We start from the raw sequence: 13,373 nt of genomic DNA, 5'->3' as shown, positions 1-13,373 counted from the left end.
GCAATATTTACAGTAAAATACAAAATGTTATCATCAGTTGTCCTTTTATACTGCAAATTGTCTGATGAGTTGTTCCTTGAAAAGTAAACATTGTACCATTGTCCACAAGATGTCTGGGATTTGACATCTCAGCAAAGCGCTACAGTGTGAATATCCATCCACATGTACCTAAAATTGTGTTTCACTCACCACTGCTTTTGGCAATGTTTTAGCAATCATTTTCTGGGTACAGCTAATAAACCCACTGGTAAGCAGTTGCTATTTGTACTGTACACTTAATAGGAAGCTCAACTAATTTAATGGCACTCATCTTAGAAAAGCAACTGACTGGGTGTCAGATCTGCTCAGTGCCTTGACAGCAGTCTTTGATGCAACTGCTTTTTCTCAAATTGTTAATCATTAACTTAGTGAGTGATAACATTAATGAAATAGATCTTATTGGTTAGTCAATGAAGGGGCTTCTGTATTTGATGGCAAGCATCTTGTCAAGGATGGAAATATTTACACACATTTTAAAGCTGAAAATAACAGTCCAAATTAATATTTAACTTCACTAGTCTTAAACTAGGTCAGGATTAAACTCTTGGCTCTAGGAATACACACTCTCTAACTTTTGTGGGTAGAAGGATTTTGAGAAATGGGTTTGAGAAACACTGATAAAAGGTAGACACAAATTTTACCACTATCCCTCAGGGTTTTTTGGCTGGGCCTGACAAAGTTAGATTGACATGCGAATAATTCACAGACTAGAAGCACGAGGATTTATATATTGTATAGAATAAAAAGTCCAAGCTCATTTTCATGTTTTGAAAACCAATCCTTGAGCTCACCCCACGCTAGAACTTGAAAGCTCACCAATCTCTACTCTGGAAGTCACTACCCTGAAAACCTCTACCTGCAAGAAACCCTGTATAAGCCTCCCTCTCACTCAAGTCTCCTGCTTCTAACCCACGTACAGACAACCACCCTCTTGTGTCTTCCCCAGTAAGTATCTTGTGTGAGGGCTGTTGTACAGCATGACTTTGTGGTGTTTCTTGAATTCTGGTGGCTCAGATACTTTTCTCCTCAGAGATGACACTTACAGAAGAGACTGCTCAGAAGGGAAACCCAAACAAAAGGCAGGATATAATCTTACATAGCAGGAAGAATAAAGAGGTAACTTCAAAGAAACAAAACTATTGCAGGGAGGTAGAAAGCAGGGAAGATAGCCTTCTGGTAGGGTGTGGATGTCCAGAGCTCTCTTGCCCTATGTGGTTCATTCTTTCTATTTTTTTTTATTTTTACGATTTTTATTTGTATATTTACATTTAATAAATAAGTGATATATTTTGAAATATTGTCTTTATTAATTGATAATATGACTTTTTAAAATTTATTTAATACTTAATAATAATTCTTTGGTTTCCGGGCAAACATCCCCCTCCCCTTCCTTATGGGTGTTCCCCTCCCAACCCTCCCCCCATTGCCGCCCTCCCCCCAACAGTCTAGTTCACTGGGGGTTCAGTCTTAGCAGGACCCAGGGCTTCCCCTTCCACTGGTGCTCTTACTAGGATATTCATTGCTACCTATGAGGTCAGAGTCCAGGGTCAGTCCATGTATAATCTTTAGGTAGTGGCTTAGCCCCTGGAAGCTCTGGTTACTTGGCATTGTTTTACATATGAGGTCTCGAGCCCCTTCAAGCTCTTCCAGTTCTTTCTCTGATTCCTTCAACGGGGGACCTATTCTCAGTTCAGTGGTTTGCTGCTGGCATTCGCCTCTGTGTTTGCTGTATTCTGGCTGTGTCTCTCAGGAGCGATCTACATCCGGCTCCTGTCGGTCTGCACTTCTTTGCTTCATCCATCTTGTCTAATTGGGTGGCTGTATATGTATGGGCCACATGTGGGGCAGGCTCTGAATGGGTGTTCCTTCAGTCTCTGTTTTAATCTTTGCCTCTCTCTTCCCTGTCAAGGGTATTCTTGTTCCCCTTTTAGAGAAGGAGTGAAGCCTTCACATTTTGATCATCCGTCTTGAGTTTCATTTGTTCTAGGCATCTAGGGTAATTCAAGCATTTGGGCTAATAGCCACTTATCAGTGAGTGCATACCATGTATGTCTTTCTGTGATTGGGTTAGCTCACTCAGGATGATATTTTCCAGTTCCAACCATCTGCCTACGAATTTCATAAAGCTGTTGTTTTTGATAGCTGAGTAATATTCCATTGTGTAGCTGTACCACATTTTCTGTGTCCATTCCTCTGTTGAAGGGCATCTGGGTTCTTTCCAGCTTCTGGCTATTATAAATAAGGCTGCGATGAACATAGTGGAGCACGTGTCTTTTTTATATGTTGGGGCATCTTTTGGGTATATGCCCAAGAGAGGTATAGCTGGATCCTCAGGCAGTTCAATGTCCAATTTTCTGAGGAACCTCCAGACTGACTTCCAGAATGGTTGTACCAGTCTGCAATCCCACCAACAATGGAGGAGTGTTCCTCTTTCTCCGCATCCTCGCCAGCATTTGTTGTCACCTGAGTTTTTGATCTTAGCCATTCTCACTGGTGTGAGGTGAAATCTCAGTGTTGTTTTGATTTGCATTTCCCTTATGACTAAAGATGTTGAACATTTCTTTAGGTGTTTCTCAGCCATTCGGCATTCCTCAGCTGTGAATTCTTTGTTTAGCTCTGAACCCCATTTTTTAATAGGGTTATTTGTCTCCCAGGGGTCTACCTTCTTGAGTTCTTTGTATATTTTGGATATAAGGCCTCTATCTGTTGTAGATTGGTAAAGATCTTTTCCCAATCTGTTGGTTGCCGTTTTGTCCTAACCACAGTGTCCTTTGCCTTACAGAAGCTTTGCAGTTTTATGAGATCCCATTTGTCGATTCTTGATCTTAGAGCATAAGCCATTGGTGTTTTGTTAAGGAAATTTTCTCCAGTGCCCATGTGTTCGAGATGCTGCCCTAGTTTTTCTTCTATTAGTTTGAGTGTGTCTGGTTTGATGTGGAGGTCCTTGATCCACTTTGACTTAAGCTTTGTACAGGGTGATAAGCATGGATCAATCTGCATTCTTCTACATGTTGACCTCCAGTTGAACCAGCACCATTTGCTGGAAATGCTATCTTTTTTCCATTTGATGGTTTTGGCTCCTTTGTCAAAAATCAAGTGACCATAGGTGTGTGGGTTCATTTCTGGGTCTTCAATTCTATTCCATTGGTCTATCTGTCTGTCTCTGTACCAATACCATGCAGTTTTTATCACTATTGCTCTGTAATACTGCTTGAGTTCAGGGATAGTGATTCCCCCTGAAGTCCTTTTATTGTTGAGGATAGTTTTAGCTATCTTGGGTTTTTTGTTATTCCAGATGAATTTGCAAATTGTTCTGTCTAACTCTTTGAAGAATTGGATTGGTATTTTGATGGGGATTGCATTGAATCTGTAGATTGCTTTTGGTAAAATGGCCATTTTTACTATATTAATCCTGCCAATCCATGAGCATGGGAGATCTTTCCATCTTCTGAGGTCTTCTTCAATTTCTTTCTTCAGTGTCTTGAAGTTCTTATTGTACAGATCTTTTACTTGCTTGGTTAAAGTTACACCGAGGTACTTTATATTATTTGGGTCTATTATGAAGGGTGTCGTTTCCCTAATTTCTTTCTCGGCTTGTTTCTCTTTTGTGTAGAGGAAGGCTACTGATTTATTTGAGTTAATTTTATACCCAGTACTTTGCTGAAGTTGTTTATCAGCTTTAGTAGTTCTCTGGTGGAACTTTTGGGATCACTTAAATAAACTATCATATCATCTGCAAATAGTGATATTTTGACTTCTTCTTTTCCGATCTGTATCCCCTTGACCTCCTTTTGTTGTCTGATTGCTCTGGCTAGAACTTCAAGAACTATATTGAATAAGTAGGGAGAGAGTGGGCAGCCTTGTCTAGTCCCTGATTTTAGTGGGATTGCTTCAAGTTTCTCTCCATTTAGTTTAACGTTAGCAAGTGGTTTGGTGTATATGGCTTTTACTATGTTTAGGTATGGGCCTTGAATTCCTATCCTTTCCAGGACTTTTATCATGAAGGGGTGTTGAATTTTGTCAAATGCTTTCTCAGCATCTAATGAAATGATCATGTGGTTTTGTTCTTTCAGTTTGTTTATATAATGGATCACGTTGATGGTTTTCGGTATATTAAACCATCCCTGCATGCCTGGGATGAAGCCTACCTGATCATGGTGGATGATTGTTTTGATGTGCTCTTGAATTCGGTTTGCCAGAATTTTATTGAGTATTTTTGCGTCGATATTCATAAGGGAAATTGGTCTGAAGTTCTCTTTCTTTGTTGGGTCTTTGTGTGGTTTAGGTATAAGAGTAATTGTGGCTTCATAGAAGGAATTCGGGAGTGATCCATCTGTTTCAATTTTGTGGAATAGTTTGGATAATATTGGTATGAGGTCTTCTATGAAGGTTTGATAGAATTCTGCACTAAACCTGTCTGGACCTGGGCTCTTTTTGGTTGGGAGACCTTTAATGACTGCTTCTATTTCCTTAGGAGTTATGGGGTTGTTTAACTGGTTTATCTGTTCCTGATTTAACTTCGGTACCTGGTATCTGTCTAGGAAATTGTCCATTTCCTGAAGATTTTCAAGTTTTGTTGAATATAGGCATTTATAGTAAGATCTGATGATTTTTTGAATTTCCTCTGAGTCTGTAGTTATGACTCCCTTTTCATTTCTGATTTTGTTAATTTGGACACACTCTCTGGGTCCTCTCATTAGTCTGGCTAAGGGTTTATCTATCTTGTTGATTTTCTCAAAGAACCAACTTTTGGTTCTGTTGATTCTTTCTATGGTCCTTTTTGTTTCTACTTGGTTGATTTCAGCTCTGAATTTGATTATTTCCTGCCTTCTATGTGGTTCATTCTTGATGGAAACATTTCATTTTCCTTGCTCTGTGTGTGTGTGTGTGTGTGTGTGTGTGTGTGTGTGTGTGTGTGCGTGCGCGCGCGCCACATGAGAGTTTCCTCTGCTTCTAAAAGAAAGAAGGAAGAATTGAATGTTTCTCTTGTATCTGTTACTTTTCAAGTGCCTTTAACTCAAAATAACCCTCACGTGAAGGTTGTATATTTGGGGATACTGCCTTCTGCCACTCTGCATTTATAAACAGGATTTAGGAGAAATTTTTCACCTGGAGTAGAAGTGTGGTTGTTTTTAAGGTTATCATCCTGATCACATAAAATACTATAATATAACGTCTGCTAGCAACTATCTCCTGTGGTTATTTGCATTAAGCTAATTAAAATTAAGTGAAATTAATTGGTCCCTCTAGTCACATTGTATGGATTTGACAGGTTACTGGCTACATGTGGCTATGAATTCGACAGTGGAGATACAGAACACTTCCCTCTTGTCAGGTACAGATTCTCTTACACTATGGTACTATACTGCAGTTCAGTAGGGTAGGCAGACATGGAAAGTTGAAAACATTTTTTTTTAGGTGTTGAGTAGGTGGAGTTCTATGTAAAAACAAGGCAAACATTTACATATTCTAAATGCTACTTTTATACAGTAACTTGAGCGTTTGCTCTCATTAGCAATAAGAAATAAGCCATGATAAGGAAGAGGTAATCTATAACAAAATAGAACTGCAGTTAGACTGTGGAAAGAATGCTTTTACAATTACAGAAGTTTGTTGTTAGAAATGACCTTTTATGTCTTCTTATAGAACCACCATTTGACTGAATCCACTTTAATTGGCCATTTAGTTGGTGTTTGAATTCCTCCAGGAGTCAAGCACACGTCAGTCTCCTGAGAAGGAACATTTCATCTTGGTGGTTATCTAGGTGCATTCAGCCTTGCAAGGATAGGAATAATCTTCCAGAAAGCACAGTGGGGGAGAGTGGTGGAGGACCTTATTAGCAGTGAGGAAAGTAGCTGACCAAAGTCAATAGCACTTGTCTTTCTTCATGAACCTCATCACAGGAACATGGACAACTTCTTCTCTTTGTGATCACCTTCATTTTTTGGGGGGGGGTGCTTCTGCAGCTTTTATCTTTGCATATAAACCACTGAGGGAGTCTTGAAAGTGGCCACCCTAGAGATTACACTGGAGTTCTGAGGGTTCCAGACACTATCTGGAAAATCAGGTGACAGAAACACGGATTCAGACCAATCACATGATTACAAAGCTGGGGTCTCCAGTAGGGCTCCAGGTGGTCAGGGGTAGACATTTAAGAAAGCAGTGACATGGGAGGGGTAAGCACTGGGCTGGCCTTGAGCCAACTGGATGACATCAGGAACAGAGGATCCGGTAGCTCCAGGGATTTCCGGTTCATGCCTTACTTGGCCAGCGGGTTCCTGAAGGACCTGCCAGCAAACTTGGCTTTGTTGCTCAGCTCTTCCTTGATTCTAAGGATTTGGCCAGATACTCAGATTGGCAGGGGGCACCAGTCTTGATCTGCCCAGTGCAGAGTCCCACCACCCTGTCGGCAATGAGTGTCCTCAGTCTCCCCCAATTGATGGGATACCATGAACACCCCCCCCCCCCCAGTCATTAGACTGGGTCAGCTTACATACCTGTAGAGACTTGGTCACAGAACCAATCTGGTTCACTTTGAGCAGGAGGCAGTTGCACTTCTTGCCTGTAGCCTTGGCAATCAGCTTAGGGGTGGTCACTGTGAGTTCACCCTCCACCACCTGGATGCTTGCACTAGCTGTGAGCTTCTGCCAAGTATCCCAGTTGTCCTGGTCAAAGGGGTCTTCAATGGACACCACTTGGTAGTCTTTGATGAAGGATTGTACAGGTCAACCAGCTGGTCGGGTGTGATGTACCAGCTGGAGTCATTTGGAGACTTGAAGTTCAGGTCATTCTTGCCAGCCCTGTAGAACTCAGTGACATCCACATCCATGCCAATGACAACATTGTCAGTAGAGTCGCCCTTTGCCATTGCAGTCTTGAGCAGCTCCACTGCTTCTTTGTTCTCCAGGATGTTAGGTATGAATCTGCTCTCATTACCCACATTGGTGGCGTCTTTCCTGTACCTCTCCTTGATGACATTCTTCAAGTTGTGGCAAACCTCTTCTCCAATGCACATGAAACAGGATGTCCCCACAGGCAGGATCATGAACTCTTGCATGGCCAGCTTGTTGCCAGCATGAAACCACCGTTGATCACTTTGAAAACTGGTACTGGCAGGCTGACTTCAGGGTTGCCAGACAAGTAAGCAATGTGACGGTAAAGGGGCACCCCCTTTTTCACAGCACCAGCTTTGCAGACAGCCAGGGACACTCCCAGGATAGCATTTAGATTTATTCTCAGTGCCGTCCATCTCACCCATTAGCTGGTCCATCTTTTCTTGCTCCACAACATTCAGTTTCTTGCTAACCAGAGCAGGTGCAATAATGTTAATGATGTGCTCAACAGCCTTTGAGACACCCTTCCCAATGAATCGGGTCTTACCATTGTCTCAGAGTTCTAGGGCCTTGTAGATGCCAGTGGATGTACCGCTGGGCACTGCAGCTCAGAAGAGAACTTTTGCAGTGTAGCGATCCACCTCAACAATGAAATTCCCATGGAAGTCAAAGATCTCTCTGGCATAGATCCTGAGAATAGATATGGTGAACTTTTGGCAGTTGGATTGCTGCGAAGGAAGGAAAGAGGGTTCTGTAGACACCGAAGAGAGTGTTAAGAATAGATGTGAGCATGGACAAGAGCAGCACTCATCACTTTCATTTTTAAACAAGGAATAAATAGCAAAAAGTATCCACAGTGAGTTACAGAATAAAACTACATGGGTTAAAATGTTTTGCAAAGTTTAAAGTACTGTCCACCATGAAGTTTTCGTCATCCAAAGCCCCATGGTGACACAATAAAATTCAGCAAAGCTGTTATTATGACTGAGAATAATACCTTTTGGGAGCTTGGAGTTATTGCTTCAACAAGTCTAGCTTACAAAGTAGAGTTGTTAAAAAATAAGCTATCTAAAGTAATATGAGGTTGGCAGAACGTGCGTACAAAAAGATAACTCAGTCCTGGTCTAGGGAGGGGCACAGGAAGGCATTTTCCTCAGCACAAATTCTTGTACTTGGCTTAGGGGAAAACTTGAAAATAGAGGTCTTAGTAGTGTGAAACTAGTAAGATGTGTAGACTTGAAGAAGCAAAACGTTGCTGTAAATTGAAATCTTAAACTTGGATTCAGAAAAATTTTTACAAAATTGTAATAAACCTATAAGAATGTTCTGACACTCCAAGGAAGAATCTGTCAGCTTCCATAAAGAAGAAAGACCCTAGCGCTCATTTTCCAAAGTCAAGACAATGACTGCATTGACAGAAACAGAAAATCAGGGAATTTAGATTTTCTGAGGAGCTTGAACTCTTACCACCAAAGAACATGTAGGAGTAAATATCTATGTCATGTTATTATTCTTTGTTTTCAGAGATTGTGGGAAGATAAACTATCCTGGTTTTCAAATTGTAGCTAAAAGTAAGTAAAATATTGTATATGATATTAATATATTGTTATATCTTTGATATTGAAATAGCAGAAATATTAAAAAGGAAATAGAATATGAAGTAATTACGTCTAAACATCTAAAGTCTGTCTAAAATAGGACTGGTCTCTTAATGTCCCTCTTCTTTCCTGACACTCTGTGCAACTTTTCACTATCTCAGATTTCTATAATGTTCAGTGTTTGGCTAGATAAGCTCTGAGCTTATATCAGTTTAAAATCAATACTTGTTTAATTCCTTATGCCAGGTGTGCTGGCATGCCCTTCTAATCCCAGCACTTGGGTGCAGACATAGGTGGATCTCTGAGTTCAAGACCACCCTGATCTACAGAAGTATCTCCAGGACAGTCAGAGCTACAGAGAAAAACTGCATCCTGAAAAACAAATAAGATTCAAGGCAACACAAGTCTCATTTTCACAGATTTACATTGCTATACTTTGTTTAAATTCATCCCTGTCACCCAGTGTCCTCCACATCCCCTGCTCTCCTCTTACTATTTAGTCCCTTTCCACCAACAGTCCTTGCTTCTGCTTCCATGACATGGGCATTTCATACTGTAGGACACGATGAGCCCTACATCCTGGATGTCCACTCATGAAAGCAAGGACATGGAGAACGATGCAATCAAGCAAGAGGTTTAATGATCCAGCGCACTGGGGCTGTCCTGCCCTCAAGACAATGGTGATCCCCAATAGCTAAAGCACACACTTTTTATACATCTGGGGGGGGGAAGACTTTGATAACAGCATGAGTTAGTTACTTTCTATTGGTGGTGCACATTGACCTTTACATTCATTGGTGGCCCTCAATGGAGAGATATCTTTGGCACGCAGATGGGGACTGGTAGGGGCCCTGCCCTCCTCCCGGTTAGCCCATTTCCTGGAACAGGGTGTTATTCTAAATTCTTTGGAAACTCCCTGGTTCTGATAATGGAAAGCCCCAGCCACTTGGTGTTTTTCTAAGGCTGCCATAGTCATTATGTTTGAATCTTACAATACCTCTTTTCCTACTCTTCCTCTCCCTTCTGATGTCTTCCTTCTCTGTCCTATTACTCCTTTCCCTCCCTTTCTTCCACTGTCCCCCTGAGCCTCTTCTCTCATGTAACTCTATACCCTGTATGTGAGAGAAAGCACCTGTGAGCTCTTTCTGAATCTGGCTTATTTTGATTGACATAATGACCTAGAGTTACTTTCCCTACAAATGTCATGATGTCATTTTTCTTCATGGCTACATAAAATTTCAGTGTATATTTATTTGTATCACATTCTCTTCATCTATTCATCTGTTAATGAGCATCTAGGCTACTTCCATTTCCTGGCTATTTTGCAGCAATATACATGGATGTGCATCTCTGGTGTATACCAACTTAGATTCTACTAAATATATACCCAGGGGTGATACAGCTAGGCCATATGGTAAATCTGTTTTTAGTTTTTCGAGCCACCTCCACATTGAATTCCATAGTGGCTGTACCAGTTTACATTCCAAACAGCAGAGTATAAAGCTTCCTTTTCCTAACAGTGTTTGTTGTCCTTTGTTTTCTTCATGATGGCCATACTGATTAGGCAGCTTTAATTTGCATTTCCCTGATGCTAAGACATTTGCTTATGCATTCGTATCACTTTAAAAAAAAACTTCCCACATGAACTCTTTTTAGAACTCTGACTTGGAGAGTATGTAAGTCACTTGTCCTGTTTTCCAGCTTGTAGTGCCGAGGCAGGCTTAGATTCATTTTCATGCTGCTATAGTTTGGTGACTGCTGCTGTATCCCAGGTTCATGTGTAAAGGCCTGCTCTCTAGAGTGGTGCTACTAGGTCATGAAACCGTTAAGGGATAGAACTTGAAGGGGGGGACCTTAGGTCCTTTAGGATATGACCTGAGAGGACTGTGGAACCCTGCTTTTTATCCTCCTCCTGTGTCCTGGTTCATAGTTAAAGCTTTGCTCTGCCTTTGTACTTCTGCTGCGAGGCTCAGAGAAAATGAGACCACGTAATCATAGAGTGGATTGCCTTTTTGTTGCTGTTTGTTTGTTTTTGTTTTGTTTTTTCTTGGCTGTTGTAGTGGTGAAAAGCTACTAGTACATGTGCCTGTAACATTATAGATTGTGTACTTCATATATTCCTGAACTACCTGTGTGGTTAGATTCATAAAAACTATCCTCCTAGCCTTTGATTCATTATGAGGTGCAACTGGTAAAAGTAGCCATTAAATATGACTTCTGGTGTCTTTGACTTCTTCTTCTTCTTCTTTTTTTTTTTAATTAACTTGAGTATTTCTTATATACATTTCGAGTGTTATTCCCTTTCCCGGTTTCCGGGCAAACATCCCCCTCCCCCCTCCCCTTCCTTATGGGTGTTCCCCTCCCAACCCTCCCCAATTGCCGCCCTCCCCCCCATAGTCTAGTTCACTGGGGGTTCAGTCTTAGCAGGACCCAGGGCTTCCCCTTACACTGGTGCTCTTACTAGGATATTCATTGCTACCTATGGGGTCAGAGTCCAGGGTCAGTCCATGTATAGTCTTTAGGTAGTGGCTTAGTCCCTGGAAGCTCTGGTTGCTTGGCATTGTTGTACATATGGGGTCTCGAGCCCCTTCAAGCTCTTCCAGTTCTTTCTCTGATTCCTTCAACGGGGGACCTATTCTCAGTTCAGTGGTTTGCTGCTGGCATTCGCCTCTGTGTTTGCTGTATTCTGGCTGTGTCTCTCAGGAGCGATCTACATCCGGCTCCTGTCGGTCTGCACTTCTTTGCTTCATCCATCTTGTCTAATTGGGTGGCTGTATATGTATGGGCCACATGTGGGGCAGGCTCTGAATGGGTGTTCCTTCAGTCTCTGTTTTAATCTTTGCCTCTCCCTTCCCTGCCAAGGGTATTCTTTTTCCTCATTTAAAGAAGGAGTGAAGCATTCACATTTTGATCATCCGTCTTGAGTTTCGTTTGTTCTAGGGATCTAGGGTAATTCAAGCATTTGGGCTAATAGCCACTTATCAATGAGTGCATACCATGTATGTCTTTCTGTGATTGGGTTAGCTCACTCAGGATGATATTTTCCAGTTCCAACCATTTGCCTACGAATTTCATAAACTCGTTGTTTTTGATAGCTGAGTAATATTCCATTGTGTAGATGTACCACATTTTCTGTATCCATTCCTCTGTTGAAGGGCATGTGGGTTGTTTCCAGTTTCTGGCTATTATAAATAAGGCTGCAATGAACATAGTGGAGCACGTGTCTCTTTTATATGTTGAGGCATCTTTTGGGTATATGCCCAAGAGAGGTATAGCTGGATCCTCAGGCAGTTCAATGTCCAATTTTCTGAGGAACCTCCGGACTGCTTTCCAGAATGGTTGTACCAGTCTGCAACCCCACCAACAATGGAGGAGTGTTCCTCTTTCTCCACATCCCCGCCAGCATCTGCTGTCACCTGAGTTTTTGATCTTAGCCAATCGCACTGGTGTTAGGTGAAATCTCAGGGTTGTTTTGATTTGCATTTCCCTTATGACTAAAGATGTTGAACATTTCTTTAGGTGTTTCTCAGCCATTCGGCATTCCTCAGCTTTGAATTCTTTGTTTAGCTCTGAACCCCATTTTTTAATAGGGTTATTTGTTTCCCTGCGGTCTAACTTCTTGAGTTCTTTGTACATTTTGGATATAAGGCCTCTATCTGTTGTAGATTGGTAAAGATCTTTTCCCAATCTGTTGGTTGCCGTTTTGTCCTAACCACAGTGTCCTTTGCCTTACAGAAGCTTTGCAGTTTTATGAGATCCCATTTGTCAATTCTTGATCTTAGAGCGTAAGCCATTGGTGTTTTGTTCAGGAAATTTTCTCCAGTGCCCATGTGTTCCAGATGCTTCCCTAGTTTTTCTTCTATTAGTTTGAGTGTGCCTGGTTTGATGTGGAGGTCCTTGATCCACTTGGACTTAAGCTTTGTACAGGGTGATAAGCATGGATCGATCTGCATTCTTCTACATGTTGACCTCCAGTTGAACCAGCACCATTTGCTGAAAATGCTATCTTTTTTCCATTGGATGGTTTTGGCTCCTTTGTCAAAAATCAAGTGACCATAGGTGTGTGGGTTCATTTCTGGGTTTTCAATTCTGTTCCATTGGTCTATCTGTCTGTCTCTGTACCAATACCATGCAGTTTTTATCACTATTGCTCTGTAATACTGCTTGAGTTCAGGGATAGTGATTCCCCCTGAAGTCCTTTTATTGTTGAGGATAGTTTTAGCTATCTTGGGTTTTTTGTTATTCCAGATGAATTTGCAAATTGTTCTGTCTAACTCTTTGAAGAATTGGATTGGTATTTTGATGGGGATTGCATTGAATCTGTAGATTGCTTTTGGTAAAATGGCCATTTTTACTATATTAATCCTGCCAATCCATGAGCATGGGAGATCTTTCCATCTTCAGAGGTCTTCTTCAATTTCTTTCCTCAGTGTCTTGAAGTTCTTATTGTACAGATCTTTTACTTGCTTGGTTAAAGTCACACTGAGGTACTTTATATTATTTGGGTCTATTATGAAGGGTGTCATTTCCCTAATTTCTTTCTCGGCTTGTTTCTCTTTTGTATAGAGGAAGGCAACTGATTTATTTGAGTTAATTTTATACCCAGCCACTTTGCTGAAGTTGTTCATCAGCTTTAGTAGTTCTCTGGTGGAACTTTTGGGATCACTTAAATATACTATCATATCATCTGCAAATAGTGATATTTTGACTTCTTCTTTTCCGATCTGTATCCCCTTGACCTCCTTTTGTTGTCTGATTGCTCTGGCTAGAACTTCAAGAACTATATTGAATAAGTAGGGAGAGAGTGGGCAGCCTTGTCTAGTCCCTGATTTTAGTGGGATTGCTTCAAGTTTCTCTCCATTTAGTTTAACGTTAGCAAGTGGTTTGGTGTATATGGCTTTTA

General features: G+C 41.2%; 1 pseudogene; it reads right to left on the bottom strand.

Annotated features, from left to right (window-relative positions):
- Window positions 1–6,298: 6,298 nt before the first annotated feature.
- On the bottom strand, window positions 6,299–7,297 carry Eno1-ps2 (enolase 1, pseudogene 2; annotated as a pseudogene).
- Window positions 7,298–13,373: the final 6,076 nt, after the last annotated feature.

This window comes from Rattus norvegicus, chromosome 9 (assembly GCF_021556685.1).
Source record: "Rattus norvegicus strain SHRSP/BbbUtx chromosome 9, alternate assembly SHRSP_T2T, whole genome shotgun sequence".
Classification (NCBI taxonomy): domain Eukaryota; kingdom Metazoa; phylum Chordata; class Mammalia; order Rodentia; family Muridae; genus Rattus; species Rattus norvegicus.
Note: the sequence above shows the minus strand (reverse complement) of the source record. Positions and strands in the feature narration are given on the sequence as shown.